Source organism: Lathyrus oleraceus, chromosome 6, assembly GCF_024323335.1.
Source record: "Lathyrus oleraceus cultivar Zhongwan6 chromosome 6, CAAS_Psat_ZW6_1.0, whole genome shotgun sequence".
Classification (NCBI taxonomy): Eukaryota; Viridiplantae; Streptophyta; class Magnoliopsida; order Fabales; family Fabaceae; genus Lathyrus; species Lathyrus oleraceus.
Genome location: NC_066584.1, coordinates 323,650,489 through 323,663,021, shown reverse-complemented (window position 1 = coordinate 323,663,021; position 12,533 = coordinate 323,650,489).

Here is a 12,533-nt window from a genome sequence, read left to right as displayed (position 1 = left end):
TACGATGTTGATCTCTGGGATTTGTTAGTCGATGGCTACGTACACCCAGTTAATGCTAAAGGAAATAATATAGCAAGAAGTGCTATGACTGATCAACAGAAGAAAGATTTCAAAAATCATCATAAGGCCAAAACTATATTGCTAAATGCTATCTATTATATGGAGTATGAGAAGATGACAAACAAATATTATGCCAAATCCATTTTTGACTCTCTGAGGATGACTCATGAGGGTAATGCTCAAGTAAAAGAGACAAAGGCCTTGGCCTTAATCCAGAAGTACGAGGCATCTTTTTGGAATGTGTTAACATAATGACCAAGATTATAATGTGCCAAGAAAGGTCTAATTTGTATGTTTGAGTACAAATTTATGGCATGTTGAAGTTAGCATGAAAAACTGGTTATGTAACTTAGAAATATTTGAGTGCTTCATGGCTGAAAAGTAACCTATAATGTCCCAATGAATTCCATGGCCTTCCAAGCATATTTTGACCTTGGTCCTTGAAGCAAACTTGTAGAGGATATCACCAATGGAGTTGTGAAAAAAGAATAAGATTCATATGTTGAAAATTGAGGAATTTATGATCCTTGAAAGTTGGGAAAAAGTCACTTGAAAATAGGCCAAATTTCACTAAGTCCACAAATTACCTATAATGTCTCCAAACTTTTATTGATCCTCAAAGCATAATTGGCTTTTGTCATGTAAATAGAAGTTGTAGAGGATGTTGATAAGATTAATATTCAAAAAGGTTCATTGAAAAATGTTGATAAGTGAAGGATTTATGATCTTTGGAACCTTGACTTTGAAATGTTGACTTTTAGGTCAAACCCCTTGGAACAAGCTTGTACTCTTGGACTTTTCTTGCATTTCAAAGCACATGGGTAATAATATGAACTCAAGATTAGGTCTCCTTGATTTCCTCTTTATTAAATTTCTCAAAGCTTGAAGTTTCTTGTTGAAGAAGGCATGGAAGTAAACACATGAACCTTTGACTTTCCTTGAGAGGTAAGTCACCAAACTTTGAGATGCTCTCGATTTGAGGATCCCTAACTTGCACAATAGAATTAAGAGAAACAAGACATATTTTTGGTATTTTTATTAGTGTTTATATAAGAAATTGATCATGTAAGCACAAAGGTAAAACAAAACAAAGAGGTGCTTAGTGATCCCTGCAAGAAGCAAACCAAAAGATGGATAAGAGGAAAGACCAAAATGTGACATTGCTTGTATGCAAAAATGCAAATTAGATGTGGTATATTAGGGTTAAAAATTAGGGTATGACATCATCAAACCTACATCATGTTTTTCAAAACAAAACATGATGCAAAGTTCTGACAGGGGTACTCTTCTCGTGCAAAAGGCAATGATGAGGAGACGTAATTCCGTGCACATGGAAAAAAAATAAACACACAAAGGAAAGCTATATCAATAATCTTCTCCATGTAAAAGACAATGAGGGCTTGCAAACAGAAAAAAAAGGGAGACTCACAAAAGGTAAGCATTTGACGAAAGGTCACCAATACTCGCAAAAGTTCTGAGGATATTTCTCCAGGTTAAACCTAGGCTTTGAGAGAATTTTCTAGACAGGATATGGGATTTGATACACTCTGTCATTTAGGGACCTTGTAGTAGGCACGAAAACCTCATATCATCCCTCAGGCACAATGGTGGGGATGAAGTTCTCGAACAATGATTACCCAAACCCTAAGACTCGCGAAACCTACATCAGGTGTTTCAAATAAAACATGATGCGAAGTTATGACAAGGGTACCTTTCTAATGCAAAAGGCAACAAGGGGGAGACGTGATTCTGTGCACAAGGCAACGAAATTGTAAGACCCCAATTTTGACCCTAAGATCCCTCATGGCATCATAACATTGCATTTTGCATCTTGCCTCAAGGATCATAAGCATCTTGGCTCTTACCTTTGGATGGGATCTCTTGAGAGTTGATTTGAGATCACCAAGCATGCTTGAATTGTATATTATTTCTTTTCTCATTTTATTTACTAACCAAAAGCACAAAAATATGTCACTAACATCTTTTGTTTGTAGCTTGAGCAGTCACAAGATCTAAAGCTTCTAGGAGATCCTATGTGCATTGATATGGTCAAGGGAAGATGAAAGCAAGCATGGAAATGGTTCCCAAGGATCTCATCCATAAAACATGACTCCCAAATATCTCAATTCATCATTTTTATCAAATCAAACCAAAGGGTTTGAGGCTTGTTTCCCAAGGAAACCCTAATTCATATGTTCATCAAATATGCCTTGCTCATGAAGCAACCTCAACCTATGGTCAAATTCAATCAAGGGAAGTTATTTCAATCATAATTTCATGCATATTTGAACTTATTTGAGTGTCCTCAATCATCAATTCATCAAGATATGAGGTGTGGACTTGAGAATTTGATCAGTCAATTTATCTGACTATTTTGAAGTACACTGAGACCTAATGTTTAATGTGTTTGTCAAATGGAGATGACCCCAAGAGAAACAATGTTCTTAAGAACCATATGAACAACTTTCATGTTCATCAAAAATTTATTTGAAGCATTTAAGGTCATCATCCATTTCAAAATATTATAGGTCATTTTGACTGAAATCCTAATTTTGAGTCAACTTCCCAAGGACATAACTCATTCATTTTTCATGATTTTGAGATGGGATCAAATGCATTGGAAATCTTAGGATGTCTACTTCAATTTTTATGTTGAGAAAAATTTTCAAAATCCTAAAATAAATACATGTGATAATGCAAAACATTATAGGTCACTTTGGACCAAAGGCATTGAAATGTGAAAAAGTCCAACTTCAAGTGCTCATAACTTCTTCATAAAAAATCCAAATGATGAAAAACTTAAGTCCAAATTGATTGCCTTGAAAAGATCTACAACTTTGATGTTGAAGATTTTGTCATTTGGAGCTTGCATTATTGAAACAGAAGTGCTTAAAGTTTGGCCATTTTTGAAAATCTCACATGTACATGTTTTGCACCCTACACTTCATGATCACTTTTCACCAATTTCCAAGTTTCAAATGAAGTTTTGATCAACATAACAAATGATCCTCGTGCAAAAATCTTTCCAACCATTACTCATAAGGTTGTGTTTCATTTATGGAAATGGCATTTTCGAAAGCATGAACATATTGGTGCATTTTTGAAAATCAATTAAATTTGCATTGCATGAGCTAAACATACACCATTTGCACGTCCAATTTACATCTGTTGATGATTAGCTTTCAAATCCAAGTGGAATTGGGCCCTCCATGCACCTGTACAGGCCCATGCATGGAGGCCCTTTCCATCCATGCAATGAATTGATCATGCTTTCAGCCATGCCTTTTGCTATAAATACATGCCTTATGCTCCTCATTTCAGCAACCTGAAGGCGCCCTAAATGCTGCACGATTGATTCCTCACCCATACTCAAAGGAACTCACCATTTTCTCTCAATTTTTTCAGATCTAAACTTCAATTTCATTGATTGATTTTTAGATCTAAAGTTCCTTAGCCTTGCTCACATTAATCCATAGATCACACTACAAGCTTAATCACCAAGAAATCATGCTCTCAAACTCTGCAAATCAGAGGTTTACTTCAGGTTTTATTTTCTTCGATTCCACTAATATATTGCTTGTTTCTTGTTGTTGTTCTGTTGTCTGAAGTCCTCTTCATAGAGGCAACCATTTAGAGCTTTGAATTTTCAAATTCCAACAAGTTCAGTTGAACACCACAGAAATTCAACCTCTGATTTCTCTCAATATAGAAACCTAGAGTGGATTTGGTTGGCACAGGGGTGATGTACATCACCCCAACTTTCGTTTGGTACCTAGATCGTGGCATTTGGTAAACTTTTATTTCTCTGCAACTTTGACCTTCGTCGGAGGCTGGCCGGAGAAGACGGTGGTGCATACCACCGCCTGGTCTCCAGATTAAATCTGGACCGTGCATTTGTGTTTCCAGATCAGATCCCATCCACTCAATGTTATGATTTTTTAATTGGCCATGTGTGATGCATTGACTAAGGAACTTGGTGGAAGCGCGCTCAAGAGCCACACATTTTGCCAGCTCAATTAATGAGCTCTGCATCCAACGCTCCATGTTTTTTTCATTATTTTAATTTCTAATTTTTATTTTCTTTTATTTCTTTTAATTCCATTTCATTTTAAAAATTCATATCTCCTTCATTATTGGTCCAAAAAATGTGAGACCAATTGCATTTTTCTTCTGTTAATTTCTAGTTTCTAAAAATGATTTTTAATATTTTTTATTTTATCATTTGATATTTTTTAGGAATTTTCTCTTTTCTGCTTATTTTTAATTCATTTTAAATAGTTTTTGATATTCAAAAAATACAAAAATATTTTTCCAACCTCTTTGAATGATGATAGATCTATGAAAAATATTCTCATCAATTTATTAATTTATTTGAGATTTATTTGAGATTTTAATTCAATTAGGTTATTTTTGTGCATTTTTAATTGATTAAAAAATAGTTTCTGACTTCTAAAAATGCTGAAATTTTTTGTCAAACTTTGTTTGACCTTGTTGAACTTGGGATAATTCACTTGGACTTTTCAAAGTTGATTTGAAATGAATTTAAAGTTTGACCTTTCTTTATTATTTTAATTCAAGTATTATTTTAATTTTGAAAAATACCAAAAATATTTTATTTGTTTCTTGACTTCTAATCTTCATTTTGCTTTTGTTTACTATGGTTTGACCTTGATCTCCTCTATCTTTGGTCAATGCTTGTTGATTATTTCATTTCATTTCCATTAATGTACTTTAATATTCATCTTCTTCTTCTTCTTCTTCTTCCTCTTCTTCTTCTTTTTTGATCAATGAGTTAGAGATTGGTGGTTAGCCTTGATACATGGGAGGTTTAACCTTCCTTGATTCAAATCTAATTCAACTTGATCATGGATCAAGTGAATGGCTTTACATTAAAGATAGGTTGCTTCCTAATCAAGCAAAGAACCTTAATCAATACAAGATCATTTCTCATCTTCTTTTGGCATGGCAAGTTGTAGGAGCTTGATTCACTAATCAAGATCTCTAACTTGTGTTGTTGCCTACATTATTATTGACCGGCCTCAGATAGTTGTGACTTCTACATAAGTCCAATTACGATTGCTTAACATAGCGCTAAATTGCCTTATGGCACACTAACTCTAACACTAACCATTAACCATTAACATTTAATTCTTGCATTTTACATTTATGCAATTTACTATTCTTGTACATATTATTCATTTGCTTTTGCCCTTTGCTCATTTTAGCACATGTTTATGTTAATGCAATTTGCCTTTTTCTCACTTGAGCACATAATTGTGTATATATTATTGTGTTTGTGCTTTTGTTTTGATTGTTGTGGACCAAATGCAAAAATGGACAAAAAGGACTTAGATTCTAGGATATACCCTATGCAAAAATGGAGTAAAAAGGCCTTAATGTTGAAGATGGATTAGAAGGACCAAATCTCTAAACTCACTCTTGTCCATTCTTGATTTACTTCATAGAACTTTTTGATGTGTGTGCTTTTGTGCTATGGATTCCTATTTGAGCCAAATTGAAGAACCATTGTCATGTGCTTCAAAAGAAAGATACAAGAGTTATTGGGGATCTTCTAAGAGATTGTTTGCTTGATTGATTGCTTGAGTTTACACTTATTTGCTTGCTTATTCCAAAGGATGGGAGCTACTTGGATCATCAATATGATCTCAAGAAAGGAACTCCATTTGTGGTCTTATTTCTTCTTCTTCATCTCTTGTATGATTAGGACTTTATCCATTCTTCTTCTTCCCTCCGCTCTAACCCAAGCCAAAACTTTTGTGCAAACATTAACACTTCTTTTAAAACATTAGAAACCTAAGCATTATGCTTTTGATTTTCAAACTTCTTTTCATAATACTTATTTTGAATTGAATCTTTAAGTCAACTTTGACCATATTTTGTAAATACTTTTCATTGGTAAATATAACTCATTCAAATACTTTTGTGGTTTCAATGACCACTTTCTTATCAAAAACTTTTCATAACCTTTAGCTATTAGGTTTGAGTTATCCTTGAGGTAGATGTAATGCTCACCTATATCCTTAGTGATGGACTGAGTCTTCCATGCTTATTATAGGGTTAACCCCTCACTAGCATGTTGAAGCTATCCTCACATGGTGGATTTGTGGTTTTAGGTAGAGTTTTCTCCCTTGGATAACAAAAGACCTTAAGGCTTTTGGACCAATCAATTTTCACCAACTTGTTTTGAGATTTTTACCCCGAACTACGAGGTTTTGATCCTAATATTTTTTAAGATGGTACGTAGGCAATGGGTTTATCCATTCAAACACAAAATTGTAAATAACTTGTATATTCTTTTCTCATCTCCCCAATCATGTTTGCACAAACAAATTTCCACAAAATACCAACCTTACAACAAGTGTGAAAAGGGCTCCCTAGGAGTACCTAGGATGTTTTGGGTGCTTAACACCTTCCCATTGCATAACCAACCCCCTTACCCCGATCTCTGACATTTTTATTAGTTTTTGATTCGATAAAACTTCTCGATTTTTGTTCGTTTTCTAACCTTTCCTTTAGATAAATAGAAGTGTGGTGGCGACTCGACTTGTATGGTTTACTTTTGATTTAGTCAATAAATCTAAAGGTAACGAATACCCCGCTACAGAAATAAACTCACAAAAGATAAGTTGTCTCAATAATCTTCTCCATGTAAAAGACAAGGAGAGATGACACAAAGCCGAAAGAGAATTACAAAAGGTAGGCGATTGACCCAAGTCAAAAGGTACTTACAAAAGGCAACACGAAGAAGAGATATTTCAATGTGATTGCCTCAGATTGACTGAATTTTACGATTTATCCTTCTGCTCAATGGATTTCTCAAACATACTTCTCTTTGATGTGACCAAATGAAGTGGCTTGCCCCTTCTCAACGGAGTCCTCGGGAATTATTCACTTTTGGTATGATCAATCAAGATGATTCCCCCTGGTTAACAGATTCTTTAGACATCCTGCTCTTCTGGTGTAATCAAGCTCTCCAATTCTAGCTCATTGTGGAAACTTTCTTGATGTCAAATGCTTACTCACGAGTAAAACATATTCATTTTGGAAATTATAATTACAATGTTATGTTTGTGTTAGTTTTGAAATCCAAGTATGCTCACTGGAATTATGACATACAATGAATATATCACTGATTGAGAATGTCATATCAATACCAACAAAAATGATGAGCAAATCGTTTATGAGTCAGTTTTAACACGATCTTACTGACTGTAGTATGCTTTTCAAAATACCTTCCTTTAATTAGGTCTTTTGAGGGTTGTAACGTGACCTGATTCATGGTTTTAGAAATAAAGGATTTATCGCTCAAAATTTATTCAAACTCACCCATTCTCCTTGATGTTCTCCAGTCTTACACTTAACTAGTCTGATACAAGCGTGCATCTTCCAAAAGGGATTTTGAAGTGATGATTAATGAACCGATGGGGTTTTCGGAGTGGAAGTCACCCTTTTCTTGTTTGGTTTGTAGACACACGAATTTGTTCTTGCTGAGGATTTCTCTTTTTTGATTCCTCTCTTGCTTTTTTTTTTGTTTTTCTAGTTTCCCTAATTTTTTGCTGGATTGATTCCAATTTGGAATCCACATGGATGCCCTAATTTTTTCTTAAGTCAACTTATTTTCGAGCTTTCGACTTAGAGAGCTTTCTTTCTTTTTGATTTGATTTTTGAATTTCTTGTTTCTTTGTTTTTTTTTTCGTTGGAACAAATCGTGCGACATCTGTTCATATGAATTGAAGGGGTTGTGACTGCCTCGTTCCTCTATTGGTGAGGGACAACCATTACAAATTCAAGGTTTTGAACCTCTCGTGAGGTATATGGCATGGTTGATCGTCAGATAGGACACCCTTTTTTTTGGAAATTTGAATGCAATGTTAAACTAGCTGAAGACTACCCTGGCCCGAGTTAAGATTGAGGGTTTTTCTGTACATAAATAAGCTCCTACTCCTTGGCTCAAAGGGGTTGACTATGGGTATCTTCCTTATACCTCCAGTGTTTGGGATTGGAAGCAATTCCTTACATTATCATCAAGGTCTTATTCAAAAGTATACGTGTAGTTGTTTCATGTTTTTCAATTTCATCATTCTCCTCTTGATTTTGCTTAAACATAAGTTAGATATTGACAAAATAAAGTATGAGTGAACACAAATAGATTGATTCGAAAACATGCATATTTATTTCAATGTCATTATTATTCAAAAACAAACGAGTTTATTACAAGTGAGTATTTAAAATGATAGACAAGAAAACTACACATGAACATGGTTGAACAAACTAATGACTGATGGCGTAATTGGCGTTATTTCCCATCCATATACTAGAGTTATTATGCTTGTGGAAATTGACATGACAATCTTTCAAAGAGATCCTTCTCAAACTCTTCCCCTAGATGCAGATCTTCAAATCCACCATAGCTTCCACTTGCACTGATCACGACACTGCAGATGTGCCCTCATGTAGAGGCATGTGAGTGTACATTATGTTTAGGCCTTGTAGTGTGAACATAATAACCCTTTAATTGATCAGGTCCTGCACTTTGTACTTAAAGCTCTTCCAGTTCTCGATCGAGCGTTCGGGTGTCCCTGAATGGAATACACATCTAGCATTCAGATCATAGTCTTAAGGAAGAGGTGTTGGAAGAGCCTTAGCTTCCCTTAGCTGAACCAACGATCTATTGAGTAAAAGAGGGAGAACTCGACCATATGATATAGGCATTAAATCAAATTGCTTTGAAGGCCTTCTTGGTCCTTGTCTACCCTACTGAGTGAAGTTCTGCTGCTGATTTGGATATTGGTTATGCACTGGGTTCCTCTACCTTGGTCGGGGAACAGGAAATGGGTGCTGATAGAGGAGCCTTGCAGGTCCAAGTTATGGATGATATCCATGAGGCAGCTCCTAATGCGGAGCGGAGTTAGGCATGTTCATAGGAGTGACCACTTCTGGTACAGCAACAGGCATGTGATTTCCTTCCTTCCTCATCATTGCCTGCAGAATTTCCATGATCAGGCTCATCTGAGTCTTCAGCTGGTTGACTTCCACCCTCAATGCTTCATGACCTCTCTGCAGTTCTTCCATGGTGATCTACGACATGCTTCTAGTTCAAAATGGATGTCGGGTAATCAGCTTGACGATAGTAGTTCTTCTGACAGAAGGACAACTAACAATGAGTTCATTGGTCTTGTCTTGATGTGATGTAATATAAATGCATGAATGTTATATTCATTTTTATATGCAAAGCTCCTGACCATCTTGTTATTTATTGCTAAGATTGCTGAACATTTGGTATTGTAATCATGAAAATGAAAAGCACACAAATTGAAGCATGAAACTCATTTTATTCATCATTTATTTTAACCAAGTACAAGTACATGAAAGCTAAAGAGGCAATCCTCTTTGAATATGAAACAACTTCGGATTACAAGATAACTTTGAAAGTGACTCCTTGAGTTTTACAAAGAGCTTCAACATCGGTAATAAGTTCAGCCAGAGTCTTCTTGTAAAACTTCACAAAGTTGTAGACTTGATGAGGAGTGTTCTTTGGACACATGATTAGACCGGCCTCTTTCATCTTGTCGAGGAAATCCTGAAGAGCGTAGTTGGTCAAGACGGTCATATTTGTGTACTTGTTCTTCCATTCTGCATAGAGACCTTGCAGGTTCTTAATCATGGCATCCCTTTCAGCCATGGTACCTTTTATTCTTTGATAGGTATCTTCCCAATATCTGCAACTGTTTCTCAACTCTTGGTAAGCTTCATCAAAAATCCCAGCCTTCATGTTTTGGATTTGCTCACAAGCTTTTCCTAACTAAAATATCTCATGAAGGTAGGCTCGATGTATCTGGTCTTTTTCCGATTGCTCATGGGATGCGTAATCCTGATACTCCTTGACGGTTTTCCTTAACTCAAGGATCTGAGCTTCATAGTCACTATGTGCATCCTTCTTGGCTAAGTTGGATAACTCTAAAGTCTTCTCCAAATCTCGAACAATGCAACAGGCACGATCTAACTCATCATTATGACTGTTAAGCTCAGAATTAGCTCCTAAGAGAGCACCACCAACCCATTCTCTCTTACCCTTTTCATCCCTTAGCCTCTTCTTGCTATTCTCACAATTCTCTTTTACTTGCTTACTCTCATTTTCCAAGTCTTCATTCTTTTGCTTCTCTTTATTGAGATGGACTCACAACAGAGTATTCTCCAATTCAAGCTCTTTGATCTTATCGTTAAGCTTCTCAACATCTTCTTGTAAGGTCGGCTTAGGCTCTGGTACTGGAGGGCAGGATGAAGACTCAAAGAAGAAAGGGATCTTAACTATTTGAGCTTTTTCCCTTACCCATTGGACATATGGCTCTTTGGTGATGACATTCTTTTTCCCTAGCTATGGACCACTTCCGACGATCTTTGTCCAAGATTTTCTTACTTTCCTTACAACAGGGTTGATTGGATCAATGTCATTGATGAAAAACGACACAAAGTCCTTATCCTTAGTAGGGTCATTCAATGCATGTCCAAAATTGTCTCATGCATAACACAGGATTATAATTGATGCAACCACATGTCCCTATCAAAAGTACATTAGGAAATCCTCCACACTTGAGTATGAAGTTCTTGGTTTCTCATTCCCTCTTGTACCATTGGATAGAATCGGCAGAGAGTGAAGCAAACCTCTGAGACCATGAGAGACCTTTGGAAACAAAAGGACTTTTTTGAGGCATTTGAGTTTTCATCCATATATGGAAGAGCGGAGCGTAATAATGGAAATTCCCACTCTTCTTATCATGACGAGTATGGAAAGTCCCACTCTTCGAAATAAGAAAATCTCTACTGCCGAGTGATTTAATTTTCAATGTTTGGAAATAGAATAATTCCATAAATCAGAAGTGTTACGAATGCACCATAGGATTCCCACTTCTCTTCTTTAGAAAACTTCCAAGCATGGCCTTCCAAATACTTCCTTGTGAACCCTTTGACAACCCTCCTAGGTCCCTAATTAGCCACCACCTCATTCACGTCAAGACCCAAAACTGAGGCTAAATTGGCCATATTAATGTCTTCTTCCATCTTTGAGAAAGGATTATGATCTCTGGTAGGTCGATCCAAAATTATCTCAAACTCTTCCATGGTAGGAGCTATTTGGAAGTCGAGGAAAGTGAAACATCACAGAGGGATATCATAATACTGAGCCAAGGTGGTGAGAGCTCAAAAGTCCACTTTTCAGTCAATTGGTCCAAAACGTTCCCATATGCTACATGGAACTTATTGTGCTTGATAGGTGTCACCCTAGAACTTAGGGCCTTCAAGTTGTCAATCTAAGGTTCCTTGTATCAGAAGGAGAATGTGTTTTTCCTAGGAGGATTCACGATTACTTTGACAAATGTTCTTGTGTATTCCTGCAATTAACACAAGTTACTAAGAGTTTTGTTTTGTATTGTTTATGCTTATGATGCATGAATGTATGAATTCATGGATGAACGATACTCAAGCATGGATTCATAAGTATGAGGTACGGATGTAGGATCACATTGATTGCTTTTAAACCATGGATCCCGTCGGGTATGATCTAGGGTTATAAACAGGAACCCCAGAGTCAGTGATTCATTTGACTGTCTGCCGCTTACGACAAAAGCTTGTCGGTTGAAAACTTCATCAAATGAATCTATTATGGGTGAGGTATTTGTAGTAATCCTCGCAATAAAAGCTTCTCAGGGACCCGTACTACGCAACCATCGAAGTTGGGTTCTAGACAGGGGTCTCAGAGTTATGGATCTCCTTGATTGTTATCCACTTATGTCAATTTACTTTCCAGGTGACAACTCCATCAAGAAAGTCTATTCTGATTGAGATCTTCGTACCGACCCTCGCGAGAAAAGCTTCTCGGGGACCCATACTACGCAACCATCGCTCCTAGTTGGCTGGAGTTTCAAGGTTCTACAAAGGCACTTAGAGTCACGGATCCCAATGAAAACATTGACGCTTACGCCAAAAGCTTGACGGTTGTTAATATTCTCAAAAGAATCTACTCTAAGTGAGGTTCTTGTATGGACCCTTACGAGAAAAGCTTATCGGTGGCCCATACTACTCAACCTCTCATATCTCAAGTTTTCACTCTATACTCGGGTAGAGAGTCTTTCCCTCAAGGTTTATTGTAAACGAGACAGTATGCATTCCATACCATGACATAAGAGCAACATAACAAATATCAAATGAAAATTCAAAGAAAAAGGCAATAAATAAATCAAGTAATGTGAAAAGATAAACACCCAAACATACAAAGAAGGAAACCTGGACTAGGCTTGACTTGTTTAGAGAAAAATCCCCACCAGAGTCGCCAGTTGTCGCTATGCAAAAAATACAGAGTCGCCATCAGATTCTATTTATTCCAATAGGAAATGGAAAATAACTAGAAAACCCCAAAAGAATGGTCATCGTAACCATGAACGGATTCAGAAGTCGAT